Raw genomic sequence first — 23035 nt, 5'->3', positions numbered from 1 at the left:
TAGAAGTTTCAACAAGATGCATGCCTTGACAAGTTTTTGAAGGAGTTCGAAATAGATCAGCAAAGAAGGAGTTCTTGACTGTGTTGTAAGGTGTGAATTTGAGTAAGACTCAAAACCCGACCACGGCAGAATAAATAGAATAGACGAAGGTCGTCTTCTATGCCTTAGTCGTAGACTCTAAAGTATGCCATGCTGGGTACCGCACCTGATGTGTGCCTTGACTCAAAGTCTGTTGAGAGGTACAGAGAGTGATCCATGATTGAATCACTAGCATCGGTCAAAATTTATCCTTAGTAACTGATGGACTAAGGAATTTTTCTCGATTATGGAGGTGGTTAAAGAGTTCGTCGTAAAGGGTTACGTCGATGCAAGCTTTGACACTAATCCGAATAACTATGAGTAGTGAAACGAATTCGTATAGTAGAGTAGATGTTAGGAGTATTTCTGAATAGCACATAGTAGCAGCATCTATAAGATGACATAAAGATTTGTAAAGAACACACGGATCTGAAAGTTTCAGAACCATTGACTAAAACCTCTCTCACGAGCAAGACGTGATCAGACCCCATAACTATATGGGTGTTGGATTCGTTGGAAACACATGGTGATGTGAACTAGATTATTGACTCTAGTGCAAGTGGGAGACTGTTGGAAATATGCCCTAGAGGCAATAATAATTAGTTATTATTATATTTATTTGTTCATGATAATCGTTTATTATCCATGCTATAATTGTATTGATTGGAAACACAATACTTGTGTGGATACATAGACAAAACACTGTCCCTAGTAAGCCTCTAGTTGACTAGCTCGTTGATCAAAGATGGTCAAGGTTTCCTGGCCATAGGCAAGTGTTGTTACTTGATAACAGGATCACATCATTAGGAGAATCATGTGATGGACTAGACCCAAACTAATAGACGTAGCATGTTGATCGTGTCATTTTGTTGCTACTGTTTTCTGCGTGTCAAGTATTTGTTCCTATGACCATGAGATCATATAACTCACTGACACCGGAGGAATGCTTTGTGTGTATCAAACGTCGCAACGTAACTGGGTGACTATAAAGATGCTCTACAGGTATCTCCAAAGGTGTTCGTTGAGTTAGTATGGATCAAGACTGGGATTTGTCACTCCGTATGACGGAGAGGTATCTCGGGGCCCACTCGGTAATACAACATCACACACAAGCCTTGCAAGCAATGTGACTTAGTGAAAGTTGCGGGATCTTGTATTACGGAACGAGTAAAGAGACTTGCCGGTAAACGAGATTGAAATAGGTATGCGGATACTGACGATCGAATCTGAGGCAAGTAACATACCGAAGGACAAAGGGAATGACATACGGGATTATATGAATCCTTGGCACTGAGGTTCAAACGATAAGATCTTCGTAGTATATGTAGGATCCAATATGGGCATCCAGGTCCCGCTATCGGATATTGACCAAGGAGTCACTTGGGTCATGTCTACATAGTTCTCGAACCCGTAGGGTCTGCACACTTAAGGTTCGACGTTGTTTTATGCGTATTTGAGTTATATGGTTGGCTACCGAATGTTATTCGGAGTCCCGGATGAGATCACGGACGTCACGAGGGTTTCGGGAATGGTCCGGAAACGAAGATTGATATATAGGATGACCTCATTTGGTTACCGGAAGGTTTTCGTGCATTACCGGAAAAGTTTCGGGCTCATCGGTGGTGTACTGGGAGTGCCGGGAGGGGTGTCGGGGACCATCAGGAGGGATGTCACGCCCCAAGGGGTCTCATGGGCTATGGGAAGAGATAAACCAGCCCCTAGTGGGCTGGAATAAGTTCCCACTAAGGCCCATAAGGTTTGAGAAGGAAAAAACACAAGGTGGAAAGAGTTTCCAAGTGGGAAGGTGGAATCCTACTCCAAGTAAGATTGGAGTAGGACTCCTCCACCTCCAATTTCGGCCAAACCTTTAGGTTTTGAGGCTGCCTCCTCCCCTCCCTCCCTCCTATATATAGTGGGATTTTAGGGCTGATTTGAGACAACTTTTGCCACGGCAGCCCGAACACATACCTCCACGGTTTTACCTCTAGATCGCGTTTCTGCGGACTTTGGGCGGACCCCTGCTGAGATTAGATCACCACCAACCTCCGAAGCGCCGTCACGCTGCCGCAGAACTCATCTACCTCTCCGTCTCTCTTGCTGGATCAAGAAGGCCGAGATCATCGTCGAGCTGTACGTGTGCTGAACGCGGAGGTGTCGTCCGTTCGGCACTAGATCGGATCGGATCGTGGGACGGATCGCGGGACGGTTCGTGGGACGGTTCGCGGGGCGGATCGAGGGACGTGAGGACATTCCACTACATCAACCGCATTTCTTAACGCTTCTGCTGTGTGATCTACAAGGGTACGTAGATCGGAAATCCCCTCTCGTAGATGGACATCACCATGATAGGTCTTCGTGCGCGTAGGAAAATTTTTGTTTCCCATGCGACGTTCACCAACAATGCCGCACTCGAGGACTTAGCTGCGATCCAGAATCGCCTAAGTAAAAAGCTTCCTTCGAGTGTATTCTAGAGATCCACTTGGAGGCTTAGCAGACCCTCATTGAGGCTCATGTGGATGTCGAGACAACTGACAACTACATGAGTATCAACTCGCTCCGAGTGCGCACGACATGCCGCACTCGAGGACTTAGCTGCTATCCAGAATCGGCTAAGTAAAAAGCTTCCTTCGAGTGTATCCTCGAGATCTACTCGGAGGCTTAGCAGACCCTCATTGAGGCTCATGTGCATGTGAAGACAATTAACAATTACATGCTCCGCATGTTTGCCATTGGCTTCACCAAGAAACGCCAAACAAAAACCACGAGCTCAAATCGTGTCAGAAAATAAACTTGGCGAAAGAACAACAAAATATTCGATTCGAATTCAACGTTGGATCTATGATAGTCGTCTCGGTGTGGATCTAGCTTACCCACACCGAACCACGAATGTGATGGCCAACAGCAGTGGCCCAAGTTTGATACAGATACCACTCGGCATACCGAGGTAAAGTTTTTCAAGCGTCATCAGGACTGGCACCAGGACTGGCAGGCTCCACAAAAGTGTCAAGGTCGATCCCGTCTGCGATGCGAGTGGCAGTCTCAACGAAGGTCTCCATGAAATCTTCGAATCGAAGCTTCTTGGTGTTGGCGACCTGCAACGCCTTCAGCTTCTCTTCGCGAGCTTCGCAGTGCACTCGGACCAGCGATAGCGCCACGTCCGCACCACAGCGAGCGGTAGATTTCTTCCATGCCTGCACTCGGTTCGGGACGTCCTCCAGCCGAGTCATCAGCCCTTCTATTTCCTGCCGGGAATCATCTTCGGGCCACAACTCCTTGTCGATCTGGCCGATGACTTCTCTCAAACGGCCGATGAAAGGCCCCACTCTGCCAAGGCGAATATGTGCTCGAAGCATGTCCCAATTCGCTTCGTCGCCGAGTGGAACGTTCGGAACAACCGATCGTTCAATGTCGGCTGCTTCAGCCTCAACGTCCAGACAAAAATCTGCAAAGAAAAGAAGAGCAGAAAGTAAGCGCATAATGAATTACAAAGTCAAGAAGCACTCGGCAAGAAGCTTACCACCGAGCAGTGCAATCATCTTCCTCGCCCAGTCGTTGACATACTTCTCGTGCGAAATGCATCGACGGTTCATCACCTGCATTTGACCCATCAGTTCACTTCTTTGCTTGCTCATTTTCTCAATTTCGGCCACCAATGCCTTGTTGGTCTCCCGGGACTCCTCCAAAGACTTCTCTCGGTCAGCAAGTGCCACCTTCACACCAGCTAAGTCATTCACAGCTGCCTCAAATTCCGCAGCAAGCTAAATCTTTTCAGCCTTCAGAGCATTGTATGCTGATCCCATTTCGCAAGTCTTCTGCAAATCAACGTGAAGAAGAGATCAGACACATTCAACAAGGAAAACAATAAAAGTTCAAAATTCTTCAGACCCCTGCCGACGCAAGCAGCCGACAGCGGTCTCGGGGACTACACCCAGTGGGTTCACTAAGAGTGATCCCACTGGCATGAAGCTCGAACAGGTCCGCCCTATTGAGCTACATAACAAAAACAAGCCTATGAGGCTACTACTACCCGACCTGAGTAAAATTACTCCCGGGGACTACTTCCAGTGGGTGCACTAGGAGTGCCCCCACTGGTATCATTCGGACATATTAGTTCTGATCCGATTAAGTCAAGGAAAATGTATATAAAGAGAACTGCCGGTGCAAGCACTCGACAGAAGTCTCGGGGACTACACCCACTGGGTTCACTCGGAGTGAACCCACTGCAAAATAATCCTACTGTATCCGAGTATATCGCTTAAACCCCCAGTTTGTTACAAGAGGAAAGCAAATACTTACTAGCGCACTTACTCGGCTATCATCCCGGAGCTCCAAGCTTCTCTTGTACAAAGATGTGATGGAGTCGTACGCCCCCTTGGCATCACCCGCCATCAACTCCACCTGCACCATGGCCGCCTTGGCGGCTCCCACTTGATCTTCCGGGAGGTGTTGGGCGTCGTACTGGACGGTCGACGGACCCGACAAGACAGGAGACTCCTTGGGCATCCCAAGTCCTGCTTCAGTCGGTTCAACCGCGATGAGCACCGTCTCAGTCGACGGCATCGTCTCGGTCGGCGGCGCATCCATGGCGGGGGCGGTAGCAGATGGAACAACCTCAAGGACAGGCACCGAAGCTTGCCCAGACCTCTTCTGGTCATCCTCCTCCAGATGAATCACCTCTGAAGGAAGCCCGACTGAACGACGTGAGACCACGGAAAAAGGGCAAGATTAAAGATAGAATTCGCGAAACAATAATGCAAACTCTCGGAGTCGTCACGACGTACCTTGCTGGGATGTGGCAACGTTATCCGTATCCATGGGATCGTCTTCCTGGCATGGTAGAGAGGTGGCAGAGGTAGCAGCTCTGTCGAGTAAAATCCACTCGACCGATAAGCATGAGTTCAGTCAAATACTGAAAGAAGATAGGAGAACAAGACACTTACGTTGAGGCAACGGGAAGAGCGATCCTCATCCGAGGCAAAGCTTTCCGAGCTTGGATCCACTCGGTTTGGACACCTTGGAAGGCTGGTCCGTGGGCTCGGCAGCAGCGTCCCTGGTCCTCTTTGTGCTCCGAGCACTCGGAGCCACGGGAGTAGCTGGCAAGGCACTCAGAACCATGGGAGGAGCTGGCGAGGCACTCGGGGCCGCTGGAGGAGCCGACGGAGTCACGGGAGCTGGCGAGGCACTCGGGGCCGCTGGAGGAGCCGACGGAGTAACGGGTTCGTGACGGCGCTTAGTTCTAGGCTCTGGTGGTGGGGGTGGCGAGCTCTGCTCTCCAACTTCCCCCCCTTCCTCTTCGGTCTCCTCCTCCGTCTCCCCACTGTCGGAGACGTACTCGACGCTGTCCACGCTGCCCTCCTGGCTGCCTTCCTCTTCCTCAGCCGGATTCCCATTCGAGACAGGAGAATATTAGTTGGTCCACGCCTGCACAAGATCCAGTTGACAACATCGGTCGTCAGACGGTGGTGCAAGAAAAAGCGGCAAATCTAAGGGAATTGTAAGCACTCGGCAAGATATGCTCACCTCATTCGGAGGAGGGTTGTCAGCGCGGAAGGACTTCACTCTTGGGCTCCTCTGGGATTATCGCAGGCGCCTGTGATGCCGCGGACCCACGCCATCACAACCTCCCCGGTCACGCATTCGGGATGAGTCCGAGTGGAGTCCCCAGGCCCCGCGTAGTGCCACATGGCGTGGTGTCGAGCTTGCAGAGGCTGGATGCGCTGACCCAAAAAAGTCTCCAGCAGATCCGTGCCGGTGACTCCCTTGCGGACGACATCTATCAGCGCTTCGACCAGAGGTTGGATCTAGATCTTTTCCATCTTCGTGAGCGCAAGCTGCCTGGGCGGAGCCGGTCGGTCTAGACTAAAAGGTGGCAGCCGAGTTGCGGCATTCGGACAGGCGAAGTCCTGGCAATAGAACCAAGTCGACTGCCATTTCTTAACGGACTCGGACAACTGAAGAGCGGGGTAGCTACTTTTGCTTTTCTTCTGGAAGCCTAAGCCCCCGCAAAGCTGGAGGATATGAGTTTTGTCGTCCGACTGGCTAAGTTTTTTGACGGTTTGGGATCTAGCGGAGAAGATGTACTTAAAGAGCCCCCAATGGGGAGGACAACCGATAAAGCACTCGCAAAGCACGACGAATGCAGAAAGATGAGCTATCGCGTTGGGAGGAAAGTGATGGAGCTGCGCCCCGAAGTGGTTCATGATACCTCTGAAGAAGGGATGAGGAGGCAGAGAGAAACCCCGGTACACGTGACTGAGCAGCAAGACGCGCTCCCCCTCCTGGGGCACCGGCTCCGTCTCGCCCTCCGTCGGCAGCCTCCACGACTTGTTGGCGATCATACCTTGCTCCACCAGCTCCAGCAGGTCATCCTTCGTCACGGTGGAGGGGAGGAAATCCCCCTGGATCCAACTCGCCAGCAATGCCTGCTGTCGCCGCTGAGCAGGAGCCGCCGCCTTCTTCTTCTTCTTCTGCGACTCGAGCTTGCTCGTCTGCCCCTTCGTCATGGTGGAGGCTGCAGATCCGCAGGGGAGGAGAGGAAGGAGGAGGCTTGGAGTGCGCAGGGAGCTACGGGAGAAGCGGGGCGAGTGCGAGTAATCAGGAGAGCACAACGAACAGGTGGCCCCGAAATCTTATCCCCCGACCGGCTGGTGCGATATTAGTGGAGGAGGTGAAGGCACGGTAATCGAGGTGGCAGAAACTACTCGATGACGATGCCGTCATCCCCGCTGAGCGCGCGGCAACCAAAATTTGAGGATCCCGGAAAATCCACCGCTGTCAGTTGACCGGTCACGTCGAAAGATTCCGCGGAAGCACTCGGTCTCTGACGGTTCGTTTCACAGATATATCCACTCGGATCACTGGTCAAGAGGATAAAATGGATTGAGGCAAACCACACCAAAGTCGCATCCATACCAGTCGGATCCGTATTTCAGGCATCACTTCGTCGTTCCAACCCCGATCCATTCGGGGACTAATGATGGGGTCATAGTCCCAGGGTAGGATCATAGGCCTGCCCTATAGGTCCTACCCAAGGACTACCCTTCTTAAGGGACAAGGCCCTTAGTCAGTTCCGACTGAATTAAGGACTTCCCATCATCCAGTCGGTAATGATTCCCCCCATCATCCAGTCGGAGATGAGCATTCGGAGCGTATTAAACTGCCGACTGGATTCCACTCTGTATATCGTAACCTCCCTGGAGGGCAACGGTCGTACGTTTTCATACACCATTATTAGCATTTAAGGCATACGTTACATGTCACGTAGGCATTTATTCGCCACTACTCCACCCCTGTGCACCGGACCGTTGTGAAGGGCAGCGTACTCTATATAAGCCGCCCCTCCCCACTGGTGCAGGGGTTAGCATTTTCACTGTAATCCATATTTCACTCGACATTAAGCTCCCAAGAGCACTGAGACGTAGGGCTTTTACCTCCACCATAGAGGGGCCTGAACTCATACAACCTCGCCGTAGCTAAGGCTCTGCCCATCCTTTCGTACCCTACACATCTACTCTGAGACTTATACCCACGACAGTAGCCGACGTTCCTCGGTTTATTCTCGTCTCTCCTCTCACCTTCATATGATCTTTTTTATCTCCTTCCACCACCCCTCCCACCCTGGTTCATCGGTTTATTTTTCTCTCCACCTTTTTGTTACAAACGAGCACTTACCTAACGTCACAAATCACTGATCTAAGTTTCCATTCAAATCAATCGATCCCTCCCATTAGTGTAATTTTTAGTAGGAAACAAATAACAGATTTTGAGGAAACAAATAACGGATTTTAATTTTACTTTTCTTACTTATCCAAATAAACCGATCCCTCTCATTAGTGCAATTTCTTTTAAGAAACAAATAACAGATTTTTTGTAAACAAATAACGAATTCTAAGGAAATTAACATCTGAGTCATGACAAACAAATCTCAGTATGAAGGCATTATCTCTACCCCTAAAGTCTCTACTCTAAAGGGAGAGTTGATAGCCTTGCCTCACCGGTTTATTTTTCATCTTGTTTTTTCTACTCCTAAAGAAGGAGTTGGTAGCTGGCGTTTCCCGGTTTATTTTCGTCTCTCCTCCCACCTTCGTCTAGGATTTTTCGTCTCTCATCCCACCAACCCCTCTCACCCTGGTCCATAAATTTATTTTTGTCCACTCATTTATTACAAAACAACACTTTTCTAACGTATAACAAATCACAGATTTAACTTCCTTAAGTTATCCAAATCAATGGGTCCCTTTTATTAGTGCAATTTGTTTTGGGAAACAAATAAAAAAATTCAAGAAAGAAATAACAAATTTTCAGCTAACTTTCCTAACTTATCCAAATCAACCGATCCCTCTCATTAGTGCAATTTGTTTTGGGAAACAAATAACAGACTTTTCAGGAAACAAATAATGAATTTTAAGAAAATTAACATCTAAATTATGACAAGCAAATCTTCTCTACACCTAAAGGAGATGGTAGCTTCCGCTCCACGGTTTATTTTCATTTGACTAATTTTTTTCCCATCTCACCACCCATTGTCCACCTTTTTTTCATCCGTACCGATCTTTTGCGAAAGGGAAATCCCGAAACACCTCGTCGAGTGCAACCCCCAACGCCCTACCTAGTTGTTCAAGTCCTCCCTCGCCACCACCCCATCGCGTCGGCCACCACCACTTCCCCCTAGCCAGCGAGCCCAGCCGCCACCATGTAGAACGGAGCGACAACCACACGTTTGTCCTAGGTGGGTCTCGGCCTCCCTCCTCCCTTCGCCCAAGGCCAAGAGCTCCCCTTTCATGACCTGATCTGACGAAGCCACATTAGGCTAGGGGAGCCGGTGTCAGCCTCCACGTCGACGGAGCAGCAGCAGCCCGACAGAGGGTGTGGGTGCCCAGTCGCCATCCAACAGCTCGTTGTTTACTCGATTTGATGCATGGTTCAACCTGCATAGAGGAAGGTAGATCCGAGACACGACAACTTCACCTCCACAGGTGGCTTTCTCATTGACCTCCTCTGAGCGGGGGCGGCGGCGGTGGCCAGGTCAAAGCTTGATATATTCCAAGTCAGGCTGGGCGTTCGGTTCCTCCGAACCGATCGGGTCGGTACTTCGGTCTATTTAAATTTTCGATTTTGTAAAAATACTGACCAATCGGTTATTAATAAATTAGATAACGGGAGATTCTTTGCACCGAAATTTTCAGTTCTGTCATCGGTCTACCGAATAGTACCGAGTAGTACTATTCTAACAACTACGTGAGCCGCTTCATTTATTTTGATTTGACGTACCCATACTAGTAGCAGCTCTCTTCCTACTAGCTAAAGGCTAGCCTCCTTGGTACTGGCTGACACTAGTGGAAAATACCCCCCTTTTTACCTAAACTTTTACTCCCTAAAATTAGCAACAGCGGCTCGCTGGGTCAACCACACCACTTCCCGATGTGGCTTTGGGGCTCGATTACTTGGGTTGGTAGTGGATATAAAATAGACAGTCCATGTTCTCATGTGAAAGAATAGCAACCATCCTTAAAAAAAAAGAGTACGAACAGTCGCGCGGGTCGGACGTATGTGGTTCCTCGGTTTCTGGTCTGTTCGGACCCGAGTGACACACCCGAATTCACCGGACTAAGTTCGGTTTTCAACAAATGCAAACCCAATGTGCTACCAAAATTCCCGGTTTCGGTGAATTCGGCTTCGGTGCCGGTTAGTTCGGTTCGGCACATCGGTTTTCGGGTTATATGCCCAGTCCTATTTCCAAGTTCCAAAAATATCCATTATCTCACTCAGGTTTGTACATTTTGTGCAAATAATTATGGAAATAACATTATTAAAATATTATGTAAGGAGTGCATATGGCCTGATGCTCCTTGTGTGTGCCATGAGGATTTGGGAGCATCGGAGTAATACTACATTGTATAGTCGGAACTTTGTCATGGTTGACTGAAAGGTACTAAATAAATTATTATTTACACGTACATCACTATTAGCCTAAATAATAGAATAATCTCAATTTTCTTTCACAGGGAGCAATGGCAGAAGGTATTATTCGAGTAGACAAGATGAGCATGATAGATTTGTAGGACCGTGTAGGCTATGTGTTAACGGTAGTTCATCCATATATACGGCTTGTCTATGCATGTGAGAGAGTGGGGACAAAGAGATGAGAGGAGGAGAGATACCTTTTCCTTGGCTCGATGAGCCTGACGAGGTGGCCATGGAGGAGGGTGAGGTTGGCGACGATGATGGGGCAGTGGTGGCGACGGTGCTTCCTGTCAGTACTGCACTAGCCTAGATCGGTAAGGTTTGTCGGTAGGATGTGCGGCAACGCGATGTATCTCGAGATGCGTGCCGCCAGCCCCACCTCTTTATATAGCGCAGGTCACAGGGGGGCATCAACCATAATGGGTTGAGCGCCACCGATCAGGGCGCGGATCTAACGGCCTGGTGGGCCCACTCGGGAGGAGATCATCCTAACATTCTTCCCCTTGATCTCAACTTTACTTTTAACCATATACTTTTTACTTTACTCATTTCATCATAGATCAATACATAGAACATGTTTCATAGTCACAACTCAATTGCTGATAGAATCAAACAGCTACAACATACCTCTCTGTTTTCAAACAAATTATGTTCCTTTTGGGCCTCTCATAATCTAGGAATCATAGGCTTTTCCTTAAACCCATGCCGGCTAAGTGTTCCTTGAACACACTGAGTGGTAAGCCTTTCATGAGCGGATCCGCAAGCATATCCTTTGTCCTTATATGCTCGAGACTTATAGTGTGATCCTGGATTTTATCTTTCACAACATAATACTTTATGTCTATTGGTTTGGTAGCATTACTTGACTTGTTGTTGTGAGCATAGAATATTGCGGGCTGGTTGTCAAAGTACGTCTTTAGTGGTTTGTCAATACAATCTACCACTTTCAAGTCGGGTAAAAATTTCTTTAACCATATCACGTGCCTCATGGCCTCAAAACATGCTAGAAATTTGGCATGCATCGTGGATGATGCAACTATTGACTGTTTGAAGATTCTCCATGAAATAGCCCCTCCAGGGAGAGTGGACACATATCGTGATGTGGATTTTCTATCATCTTTGTCTCCCGCAAAATCTGCGTCTGAATACCCTCTTATCTCTCGGGAATCAGATCTTCTGTATGTTAGCATGAGGTCCTTTGTGCCTTATGCATAACACAATGCTTTCTTTACCATCTTCGAGTGATATATGTCTGGATTCTCTTGATATCTACCAAGTACCTCGGTGATAAAAGCTAAATCAGGACAAGTGCACACTGTGCATACTGTAAACTTCCAACAACCGAAGCATATGGTACTGCTTTCATTTGACCGATCTCGTACTAGTTCTTGGGACATTGAAATTTCCCAAAATTGTCGCCCTTGACTATAGGAGCAGGTGTGACTTTACTCGCATGCATATTATACTTTTTAAGAACCTTTCCTAAATATGCCTTCTGCGATAGTCCTAACACTCCATTTTTCCTAACTCAGTGAATTTCAATGCCCAAAACATACGATGCTTCATCAAGATCTTTTATATCAAAATTTGAGGACAAAAACTTCTTTGTTTCTTGTAGCAGACTAACATCGTTGCTAGCAAGCAAGATATCATCCACATACAAGATTAGGAAAATATATTTCCCATTTTTGAACTTTGCATAAACGCAGTTATCCTCAACATTCTCTTTAAATCCAAATATTTTAATTGTCTCATTAAACTTTAGATACCACTATCTAGAGGCTTTGTTGGGGAACGTTGCATAGGAAACAAAAAAATTCCTATGCTCGCCAAGACCGATCTAGGATATGCACATCTACAAGAGGAGAGATTGAATCTACATATCCTTGTAGATCGCTAAGCGGAAGTGTTCAAGAATGCGGTTGATGTAGTGGTACGTCTTCGAGATTCGATCACGATCCGTCCCACGAACTCCTGATCAAGCGCCAAACGGATAGCACCACCGCGTTCAACACATGCACAACTTGATGAAGCCTTCACCTCCTCGATCCAGCGAGAGATGGTGAAGTAGGAGCCGGAATCATCCGATAGCATGACAGCGTGGTGAGGTGATGGTGGTGACAGCTCAGCAGGGCTTCGCCGCGCGATGTTTAGAGGAGGAGAACTATGAGGGAGAGGAGGAGGAGCACTATGGCAAGATGTCGTCATGCTGCCCTCTCTCTATCTCTCTACATATAGGGGGAAGGGAGTTGGAGAGTGCACCCTAGGGTTTCCCCTAGGGACCGTCGGTCAAGGTGGGGCGATGGCTAGGGTTGGGTGCCCCCTCCCACTTGGGTGCCTTGTCACTCAAGTTGTGCTGGCCTACGCCCTAGGAGGAGGCCTCCCTCCCTTTGCCCGAAGTGGACACGGGTGTGGGGCTGCACCGAGCCCTCTGGTGGGCTGCTGTGCTGTAACAGTCCGAGACAGATGCTCCAGAAGATTCCCCTTTATTTTGTTGCCGCCGTGTGTTTAGATTGTTTGTCGCATTCATCATCTCATCATGCGCATCATCCGCATTGCATCGGCACTACATTGCCGCTAGTTTCCAAAACTTGCATCTGTTATTAGTTGCCGGGTCTCTCCGTTATCATCGTTGACCGTTTCGAGACCAACCACACACGCATGCGCCCACGACATCGTTAATATTTTGTTTTTAAAAGTGTGTATAAACCTTTCTCGGATTGGTTGAAACTTGGTGTGCGGTCTTAATATAGTGTAGGTAGACCACGTGCCAGATTTCATCACAATCGGAGCTCGTTTGATACCCGAAATGTTAAACCTATAGCGACACTATAGCCGGTCATTTCATCGGACGTTTTCGGTTTATAAAACTCTGTCACCGGGTGCCCGTTTTCCCTCTCATCTCCGCCTAGCCCCCTCTACATAGTCCACCAAATCTATCCTAGCCAACCACGTGACCGGAGCCGTCCGATCAAGATTGAACGCTCTAAAAATGGACAAACCCCCATAACCTAGCCCCATTTTCTGTAAATAGACCCCTAATCAGCTAATCCCAGCCCATCCCCGAACTCCGTGCCAAACCCTAACCCTAGCTGCCACTCTCCAGAGCCTCCACCTCCCACCTCAGCCGTCGGTCCCGCGAAGCCCATCCGAGGCCCGCCCAAGCCCGACCGCGCCGCGCCAGCCCTGAGCTCCTCCTATGCGCCTCGCCTCCATCCCTGGCGTCCCCGAGCAGATGCCTCGTCAGGCCACTGCCGACCAGTCACCGGAGAGCCACCGGAGCGCCTCCCCTCGCTGTAGATGGGTGCCCTTGCCCCATGCCTTCTCTCCCCATCCCCATCTCCATCTCTCTCCCTTCCTCACCTCGAGCTCCCTCTCTCCCCCCGTGTAGGAACCCATGGCTGCCATGGAGCTTCCCACCGCCATAATGGGTGCAGCCACCCCAGATCCGCGACCCCCGCACTGGATCCGACCGGACCCGATGCCGCCAAGGCCCTGCCGGACCTCGACCTCTCCACCCGCTGCCATGGCCGCTGCCTCCATCGGGAGGAGGAGCGCCTCGCCTCCCGCTCGCTGGCGCGTTGACCGCCATTGTGGGCTTCGCCTTGCTCCAGGGCCCAGCTTCGGCCTTCCCCATGCGTGGACCGAGTCCCAGCCTAGTCGCAACCCCTCCTCTCCAAGTCGGACCGATGGCCCAAGGTGAGCAACCCAATACCCTAGTGCTATCTGTCACGCGTGCGAAGTTTATTTGTCTGTCGCCCATGCCTGGTGGCCCTCTAGGGAGCAGATTTGGCCCATAGTAGTGTTTTTTTGTTCAACAGATTTAGCTATTTTAGAGGGATTTTAGAATTTCAGAAAATTGCATGATTTTAAAAGCCCGTAGCTTTTAAACCGTGCGTTGGATCGGAACAAGTTATATATGTAAAACGTGTAGAATTTCGTGTAGAATAATATTATTTCAAATCTCATGCATATTTAAAACGGTTAACCGTGATGTTTGCATTGGTTTGCGTGATAACATGTTAAAGCGGTTTAATTCGTAGCTAGTTAATCGTAGCTCCATTGGAGATGAGCTTTATATGTAAATCGACTAGAATGACGTGTAGTTTCACGTGAACCACTTTGTTTTGCCGTGTAACAAACTTAAAATTCGTTTAGGACATATCTGGACAGATTACAAAGTTAATGTGTGGGGTCGTTTCGGAGATGCTATATGGTGTTTCCGATCTCATTTAAAATGCCTAGGTAGGTAGTTTAATTACACTTCACCCCTTGCCATGTTTAACAACATTTAATATTGACATGTACCTAAACGGGAGTGAACTAAGTAATTCAAATGTGGAGTTTCGACAATATGCAACTCATTGTATATTTATCTTGACTTAATGTGGAGTGTTTGATTGTTGTGAATTGCCATGCCATGCCTTGCATAATTGAATCGATCATGCATCATATTAGGGTGTGCATCATATCGTGCATGTGCCGTGGTGAATATCGTGTGTTAACTCTTGTTTCCGGTTTGCTTCGTCTTGATAGAGTTCTGCAAGCGTGTCGGAATGTGAGGATCCGTTCGACCACGTCGGTTCGTGTGCTTCACATATTCGTTCTTCTTCCAAACGGGATCTCAGGCAAGATGATCATTTCCCTAGATACCATTACTATCATTGCCGTGCTAGTTGTTTCGTTTCTATCGCTATGTATCGATGCCAACCACCTGTTTAATAAGCCTCTCAACATTGCCATGAAACCCTTCAACCTTTCAACAACCTAGCAAAACACTGATTGGCTATGTTACCGTTTGCTTAAACATTGGGTAGTGTTGCTAGTTGCAGGTGCAGTTGCTTCCATGTGATAACATGGGTTCCTTGCTATATCACCTTATAATTGCTAATTAATTTAATGGACCTATATACTTGGTAAAAGGTGGAAGGCTCGGCTTTCTAGCCTAGTGTTTTATTCCATCTTTGTCACCCTAGTTTCGGCTATCGGTGTTACATTCCATAATCGAGCGATCCTAACACGATCGGGGTTGTTATGGGGACCCCCTTGATAATTCGTTTTAGATTAAGGCTGGTCTGACAAGGCCCAACTTTGGTACTACATTTGCCTAATAACTAATAAACCACGTAGGGAGTAATTAACCCGAGGAAATTTAATCAACCCCGGGTCAGTGCTCCGCATGAGTGTTGGTCCAAACAGGGCGATGACCGGCGCCCCCTGGTCACCCGGGGTTTCAGCCAACCCGACATCCTGCCATCCGGTCGTGCCCTGAGAACGAGATACGCAGCTCCTATCGGGTCTGTCGACACGCCGGGCGGACTTGTTGGATTAGTTTTACCTTTTATGAAATATCTTGTGCATCGGGATTTCGGTGATGCTTTGGGTAATCTTAGAGTTGAGATTTTCCACTAAGGAATCTGAGGAGATCACGAGTTTCATGATCGAGGCTTTCTATACGACTTGTGGTAATTTGTGATGGACTAGTTGGAACACCCCTACAGGGTTAAATATTTAGGAAAGTCGTGCCCGCGGTTATGTGGCAACGTGGAAACTTTGTTTAACATCCAGTTCTAGATAACTTGAAGTAAGCTTAATTAAAATATGCCAACTGTGTGCATAACCGTGATTGTCTATTTCGTGAGCTCCTTCTCTGACTGAGCACACGGTGGGGTTATGTCTGACATAAGTAGGTGTCCAGGATCATTCATTTGATCATTAGTAGTTCATGTCCGCTATGCGTAGAATCATCCCCCTTTTTATTCTTGTACTCGTAAGTTAGCGACCTCAAATAAATGCTTAGTTGCCGCTGTAGCCTCACCACTTAACATGCCTCACCCATTAAGTTTTGCTAGTCTTGATACCTTTGGAAATGAGATTGTTGAGTCCCTTGTGGCTCAAAGATTACTACAACACCAGTTGCAAGTATAGGTAAAGTGATGTTATGACGTGAGCACGATGATTGTGCTTTTGGAGTTTCTTCTTCTTCTTCTTCTTCTTCGATCTAGGATGGGTTCCAGGTTAGCAGCCTGGGATAGCAAGGATGGACGTCGTTCTTTTATCGTTTGTTTTCGTCCGTAGTCGGACCCTCCTCTTCTACATGGTGATTGAATATGTTGATGTCTTGATGTGTTATTGTTGTAGCTTGTGGCGAGTGTAAGCCAATTACATATACTCATCTCTTGAGTACATGTACTTGTAACGGTATCCATTCTTACAAAACGACGAGATGCGCTTCTATCCCTGTCAAGGCCCTCATGCTAAAACAAGGATAGGACCGTGATACGTCCATTTTGCATCATGTTTTCATGTTGATATTTATCGCTTCTTGGTCTGTTATTTCACTTCACGGTACAATTCTTATGCCTTTTCTCTCTTGTTTTGCAAGGTTTACATGAAGATGGAGAATGCCGGCAACTGGAATTCTGGCCTAAAAGTGGAGCAAGTTTGAGATACCTATTGTGACGCCCTCGGCTTACTCGTACGCTAATCATACACGCAAATGCGTACGATCAAACCCAAGGACTCACGGGGAGATATCACAACACAACTCTAGACACAAATAAAATAACATCAGCTTCATATTACAAGCCAGGGGCCTCGAGGGCTAGAATACGAAAGCTCGATAAACACACGAGTCAGCGGAAGCAACAAATATCTGAGTACAGACATAAAACATGGGGTGCCTTAGAGAAGGCTAGCACAAAAGATACAACGATCGAACGAGGCGAGGCCTCCTGCCTGGGAACCTCCTAACTACTCCTGATCATCAGCGGCCTCCACGTAGTAGTAGGCACCGTCGGGGTAGCAGTCGTCGGTGGCGGGGACCTCCATCTCCTGGGCTCCATCATCTGGTCGCAGCAAACGGATCAAGGGGACAAGGGGGGAGCAAAGCAGCGGTGAGTACTCATCCAAAGTACTCGCAAGTCTTACATCAGAACTATTCTAATTATGCATCAGTATCAAAGAAGGGGGTTATATGTGGACTGACTGCAGCAATGCGAGAATAGCGATAGAAGGCCTAGTCCTATCGAAGACTAGCATCTTCAGGGGTCTTGCAGCAATAGACGAGAGTAGAACAGGGGTAACACAATAATAGTCATATTGTTGCAGCAATAATAAAGTGAGGTCACGCCTAAAGATCCTCCCTCGACTCCCTGCGAGGAAGCAATCCCGAGGCAAACTAATTCCAGTTAAGTAACAATTGTAGTTGTAAAAGATCGGGGAACAACTCCAAGTCGTCCTGTAACCGTGGACACGGCTATCCGAATAGTTAATTTTCATCCCTGCAGGGGTGCACCACATGTCCCGTCACGCTCGATAACACTCTGGCCGGACATACTTTTCTGGGTCCTGCCTGGCCTCGGAATATCGACACGTCGCAGCCCCACCTAAGACTAATCAGAGAGGCCAGCCCGCCGGTCTAAATCCTAAGCACAAAGGGTTCATGGGCCCAGTTCCCCTTCACGCTCCTGCACATGGCGTGGGCGGCCGATGTCAGTCCTAGCATCCCTTAATCACAAGCGCGATGCATCTCGGGACCACTCGGGCGCGCGCCGCTACACTGCTGGCATCTGAAAAGCTTCGGCTGATACCGCGACGCCGAGTACCCATAATTCTTCCCGCGTAGCCGGTTAGTGCGAAAAGGTCTCCGACCAACCCAGATCAAATACCCAAATCCATTAGCATTTTAATTAGGCCAGCAACACAATCTCACGGGAATCCACCCGTCTTACAACTAATCACCAATGATCCCAGTAACATGGTCAAGTAACTGTGTGGTTGTAACATCGGGGGGGGGGGGAATCCGAGGTATCACCCTCGTTGGATTCCGAACGATGTACCCGTCAAGGTGGGCTTAGAGGAATCACCCTCGAGGGTCCCACACTCGCGGGGTTACACGACAGAGGCGTCATCGGGAATGGTGAAAGAGGAATCACCCTCGATAACCACGACCGACTAGCTATACTGCAGAGATATCATCAAGAGTACTTAGCGAGGTGTCACCCTCGGTACCCGATAGTATCCCTGTAGCATCGTACAACGAAGGGGGGTGAACGTGCTGTGTCGGGTCTGGCTCGTCGATCAGAGATCGAGATTTGAAAACAAGCGGGGCAACTGAGCTACGGGGTCAGAGGAGATGACTGCTCCACCTATACTAAGCATATTAAAAGTACATGACTAAAAGTAGCAGTTCATCAAAAACAGGCTATGCATCAGATATAGGAGCTAACTACAACAGTAGCAAAATACTAATGCAAGCAGTAGGAAGAAAGACATAGGCGATATAGGAATGATCAAGGGGGGTTTGCTTGCCTTGCTGCTCTGCGGCAAAGGACTGATCGGCAGGGTCGTAGATGTACCCGGCAGCAGCGTCAGTCTCGGGGTCTACCGGTAAGAAGAGGGGGAAGAAACAATAAATAATAGCACCGATGCAACACAAAACATGACATGGAAATATGCAGGCTAGACATGAGCTAACGCAGCAACATCCGTCATAGACGGGTCGGAAGAATATCTGACGATATTTTCCGGGTCTCGGGCTACTACCGGTTACACTGGAAACGATGGAAAAATTCCATGTTTGCTATGCTAGGGACGCGTGAGAGACGAACGGACCGTGTATCCGGGTTCGTCTCGTTTTGTTGATCAACTTTCATGTTGAAATTATTTTGATCTGACTTACAGATTATTTAATATTAATTTTCAAAGTTTTATTAATTATTTAGGAATTAAAAACAGATTTAGCTATTTTAATAAAATCCCATTACGACATCATCGCGATGTCATGCTGACATCAACATTTGACCGGTCAACTAACCTGCGGGCCCCGAACGTCATAGACACAAGTTTTATTTAAGATTAAATGTTAATTAATCAGATTAATTTAATGATGGACCCACGTGGCATTCTCTCATTATTCTAATTAATTAATTTAACTAATATATCTATTTATTTATTTATTTAATAAAAACATTATTTTTATAATTTATATTAACTCTCGCGTGGGGCCTCCCTGTCATAGACAGCGGGTGCATTGGCCCCACCGGTAAGTGACCTAAGGCTATTTACTAATCTTTTTATTTATAGATACCTAACCGTGCAAATACCGTAATCCTCTAAATATCCATATACGCAAATACATACATCACATCTCATACATACATACATACATACGCATATAATACATCATTTGTTTTTATCTCTTTTCTCCCTCAACACTCATCTCCCTCTCTGTTAACAGAGAGACACAGAACTCTCTCTGCTAACTCCACCTAGAAGAACCGAAAGTTCAAATCCTCCTACCGGAGTCTACCGTCGACGGATCGAGGTCCCGTTTGCCGGAACGGAACCGGGACGATGAGGAGATCGACACGGTGGGAGGAGCCCGAGGAGGGGCTCACCGACGGTGACGAGACGGCCCGATGAAGCCGGAGTTCGCGGGAAGGGGCGGAGGAGACGGCGTGGTTCCGGTGGTGAAGGGGACAGTGATGATGGTGGTGACGTGCCGGCGAGGGGGAGCCGGCCGGATCCGACGAGGTGATGACGTCTCCCTGCCCGGTCCCTCCTGGACCGAGCGAGAGAAGGCCGACGGGGGGGCGGGGGCGGTTGGTAGGCCGGCGGGGTTGGAGGGCCGAGGTGGGGGCGGCTCGCCGGCGGGAAGGAAGAGGGGCCGTGGGGGGGGGTGGCTCACCGGTGGGATTGAGGAGAGGCCGGAGGTGGTGGCCGTGAGGATGGAGGGAGGGGCCAGCGAGGGGTGGTGGCCGGTGGAGAGGGCTGCTCGCTGGCGGGGGGGGGGGGGGGAGGAGGAAGGCCGCCGGCGGGAGGATCTGGGAGGGGGGAAGGCGACGGGAGCAGAGGGCTCGTGGGAGGGAGATGGGGGCGAGGGTCACGGGAGAGATGGGAGAGAGCGCGTGGGGGGTGGGGGCTCTCGTGGGGGTGGGGGGAACCGAGAGGGAGCGTGGGGAGGTGGCGCTGTCGTGGGGGTGGGGCCCCCACGAGGGGGAGGCTGGCGGCGGCGTGGGAGGAGGGAGTAGCGAGGGGGGGGGGGCTCCCTCGCCAGGGAGCTAGGGTTTGAGCCAGGGAGGGGGCGCGGGGGCCTGGCCAGTTGGGCCCTTTTGGCCCAGCTCGGCCACGGGGGTGGGGTTGCTTTTTTTTGTTTTTTTTGTTTTGTTTTGTTTTGCCTTTTCTTATTATTTCTTTCTTTCCTATTTATTTTACTAACTGATTTCTCTTTTTAAATACTTTCTTTTATTATACTTTATTTTATCATTATTATTTTTAATACTTTTAATTCTCACTTTCATATACATATTCTTTTTAAAATTTGTAATGAACTTATAAAGTACTTTTTCTTTTGTTTTCAAATCTTGGATCCGGACAGACTCGAATCAACGCGGGTCTGAGATGGGAATTCGATGACGTGGCATCATTAGCGGTTGATCAGTGTAGCTTAATTACAATAATTACTGTTGCAAAAGTCGAGGATGTCACAATTCTCCCCTACTAACAAGAATTCTCGTCCCGAGAATTAAGAGGTAGAGGGAAAAAGCCCGGGGTATTCATCACGAAGATGATCCTCGCGTTCCCAAGTGGCTTCATCTTCAGAGTGATTTGACCACTGCACCTTAAGGAACTTGGTGACCTTGCGACGAGTCTTACGTTCAGCTTGGTCGAGAATGCGGACCGGATGCTCTTTATAAGAGAGGTCTTGTTGTAGCTCAAGCATATCGTGATCCACTGCTCGAATAGGGTCCTTGAAGCAGCGACGGAGCTGAGAAACATGGAAGACATCGTGAACCTGAGAAAGGTTCGCCGGCAGTTCCAATTGATAAGCCACTCTTCCACGCCTTTCGAGAACAGTGAAAGGACCAATATAACGGGGAGCTAACTTGCCCTTGATTCCGAAACGGTGTGCACCTCTCATTGGTGTAACACGAAGATAAGCCTTTTCGCCAGGTTGATAGACCATATCTTGATGATGACGGTCATACTGACTTTTCTGACGAGACTGAGCAGCCTTCAGATTCTCATGAATAATGCGGACTTGATCTTCGGCATGTTGAATAATATCCGGACCGAAGAGTGATCGTTCCCCAGTTTCTGACCAATTCAGAGGAGTTCGACACCTTCGCCCATACAATACTTCGAAAGGGGCCATCTTCAGACTAGCTTGATAGCTATTGTTGTAAGAGAACTCGGCATACGGGAGAGATTCCTCCCATTTCTTACCGAAAGAAATGACACAAGCTCGAAGCATGTCCTCGAGAATTTGGTTGACTCGTTCAACTTGTCCCTGGGATTGAGGATGAAATGCAGTGCTGAAGGACAGATGAGTCCCCATAGCCTTCTGAAAACTTTCCCAGAATTTTGAAGTGAACAAGCTGCCACGGTCCGAACTGATTACCAACGGAATACCGTGAAGTGAAACAACTCTTGACATATAAAGATCTGCCAGCTGACTAGCATTAATCGTTTCTTTGACGGCCAGGAAATGTGCAACTTTGGACAGTCGATCAATGACGACAAGAATAGCATCATTACCTTTCTGAGACCTGGGAAAACCAGTGACGAAGTCCATTTCAACGTGATCCCATTTCCACTCGGGAATAGAGATAGGCTGCAGAGTTCCAGCAGGCTTTTGGTGTTCTGCTTTGATACGCCGGCATATATCACATTCTGCCACATAGCGTGCAATGTCTTGTTTCATATTGGGCCACCAGAATCTTTGCCGGATGTCTTGGTACATCTTGGTATTACCCGGGTGAATAGACAATGGTGTGTCATGAGGTTCTTCCATCACCTTCCCAGTCATCCTGAGATTTTCCTTCTTATTTGGGACGAATAGGCGACCCTTGAAATACAAGGCGCCACCTTCATCAATAGTGAAAAAGGAGGGTTTACCCTTCGTAATATAGCTCTTAATCCTGTCGACATCATCATCAAAGTCTTGCAGATTCTTTATGGAGCTCACAAGATCTGGTTCAACCACTAGGTTACTGAGGGAACCCTGATTAACAACACGAAGGTTCATCTTTTGAAACTCTTCAGGAGGGGAAACAAGGTAACCCTGAGGAACAATGTGGAGGTTCAGCTTACGGAATTCCTCTTGCAGACGATCGTGAACCTGATGAACCTGGAGGTGGTTGTAGTATGACTTGCGACTTAAGGCATCAGCCATTACATTAGCCTTGCCAGGGGTATATGATATACTACAGTCAAAATCTGTTATATGCTCCATCCATCTTTGTTGAGGTAGGTTCAACTCCGGTTGAGTGAACAAGTACTTCAGACTTTGATGGTCGGTGTAGATTTCACAGCGATTACCGACAAGGTATTGTCGCCATTCCTTCAATGCATGAATGACTGCGGCAAGCTCGAGGTCATGAACTGGGTAGTTCTCTTCATGAGCACGCAGTTGACGTGAAGCATAAGCGATCACCTTGCGATCCTGCATTAGGACACAACCTATTCCTTGACGAGAAGCATCACAGTATATGACAAAATCCCTTTTCGTATCTGGAGGAGCAAGTACTGGAGCGGACGTCAGTTTGTCCTTGAGCACCTGGAAACTTTCCTGACATTTATCAGTCCATTCATACTTAACACCTTTGTGAAGCAGGTTGGTTAAGGGCTTCGCAATCTTGGAGAAGTTCTCGACGAATCGACGGCAATAGCTGGCGAGTCCGAGAAAACTTCTGACTTGCTTGACATTCTTTGGGGGAGTCCAGTCAAGAATAGCTTGAATTCGTTCGGGGTTGACCGCAATACCATCCTTGGAAATCACATGACCAAGGTAAGTCACTTCATCTAGCCAGAACTCACATTTGGAATACTTCGCATAGAGTTTATGCTCCCGAAGCTTATCCAATACAAGACGAAGATGTTCAGCATGCTCTTCTTTGTTCTTCGAAAATACCAGAATATCATCGAGATATACCACGACAAATTTGTCGAGGTAGTCCATGAATATATAATTCATCAGTCGAGAGAAGGT

The sequence above is a fragment of the Hordeum vulgare genome, chromosome 2H, assembly GCF_904849725.1.
Source record: "Hordeum vulgare subsp. vulgare chromosome 2H, MorexV3_pseudomolecules_assembly, whole genome shotgun sequence".
Lineage (NCBI taxonomy): Eukaryota > Viridiplantae > Streptophyta > Magnoliopsida > Poales > Poaceae > Hordeum > Hordeum vulgare.
The sequence above is the reverse complement of the archived record's forward strand: the minus strand, read 5'-3'. Positions refer to the sequence as shown.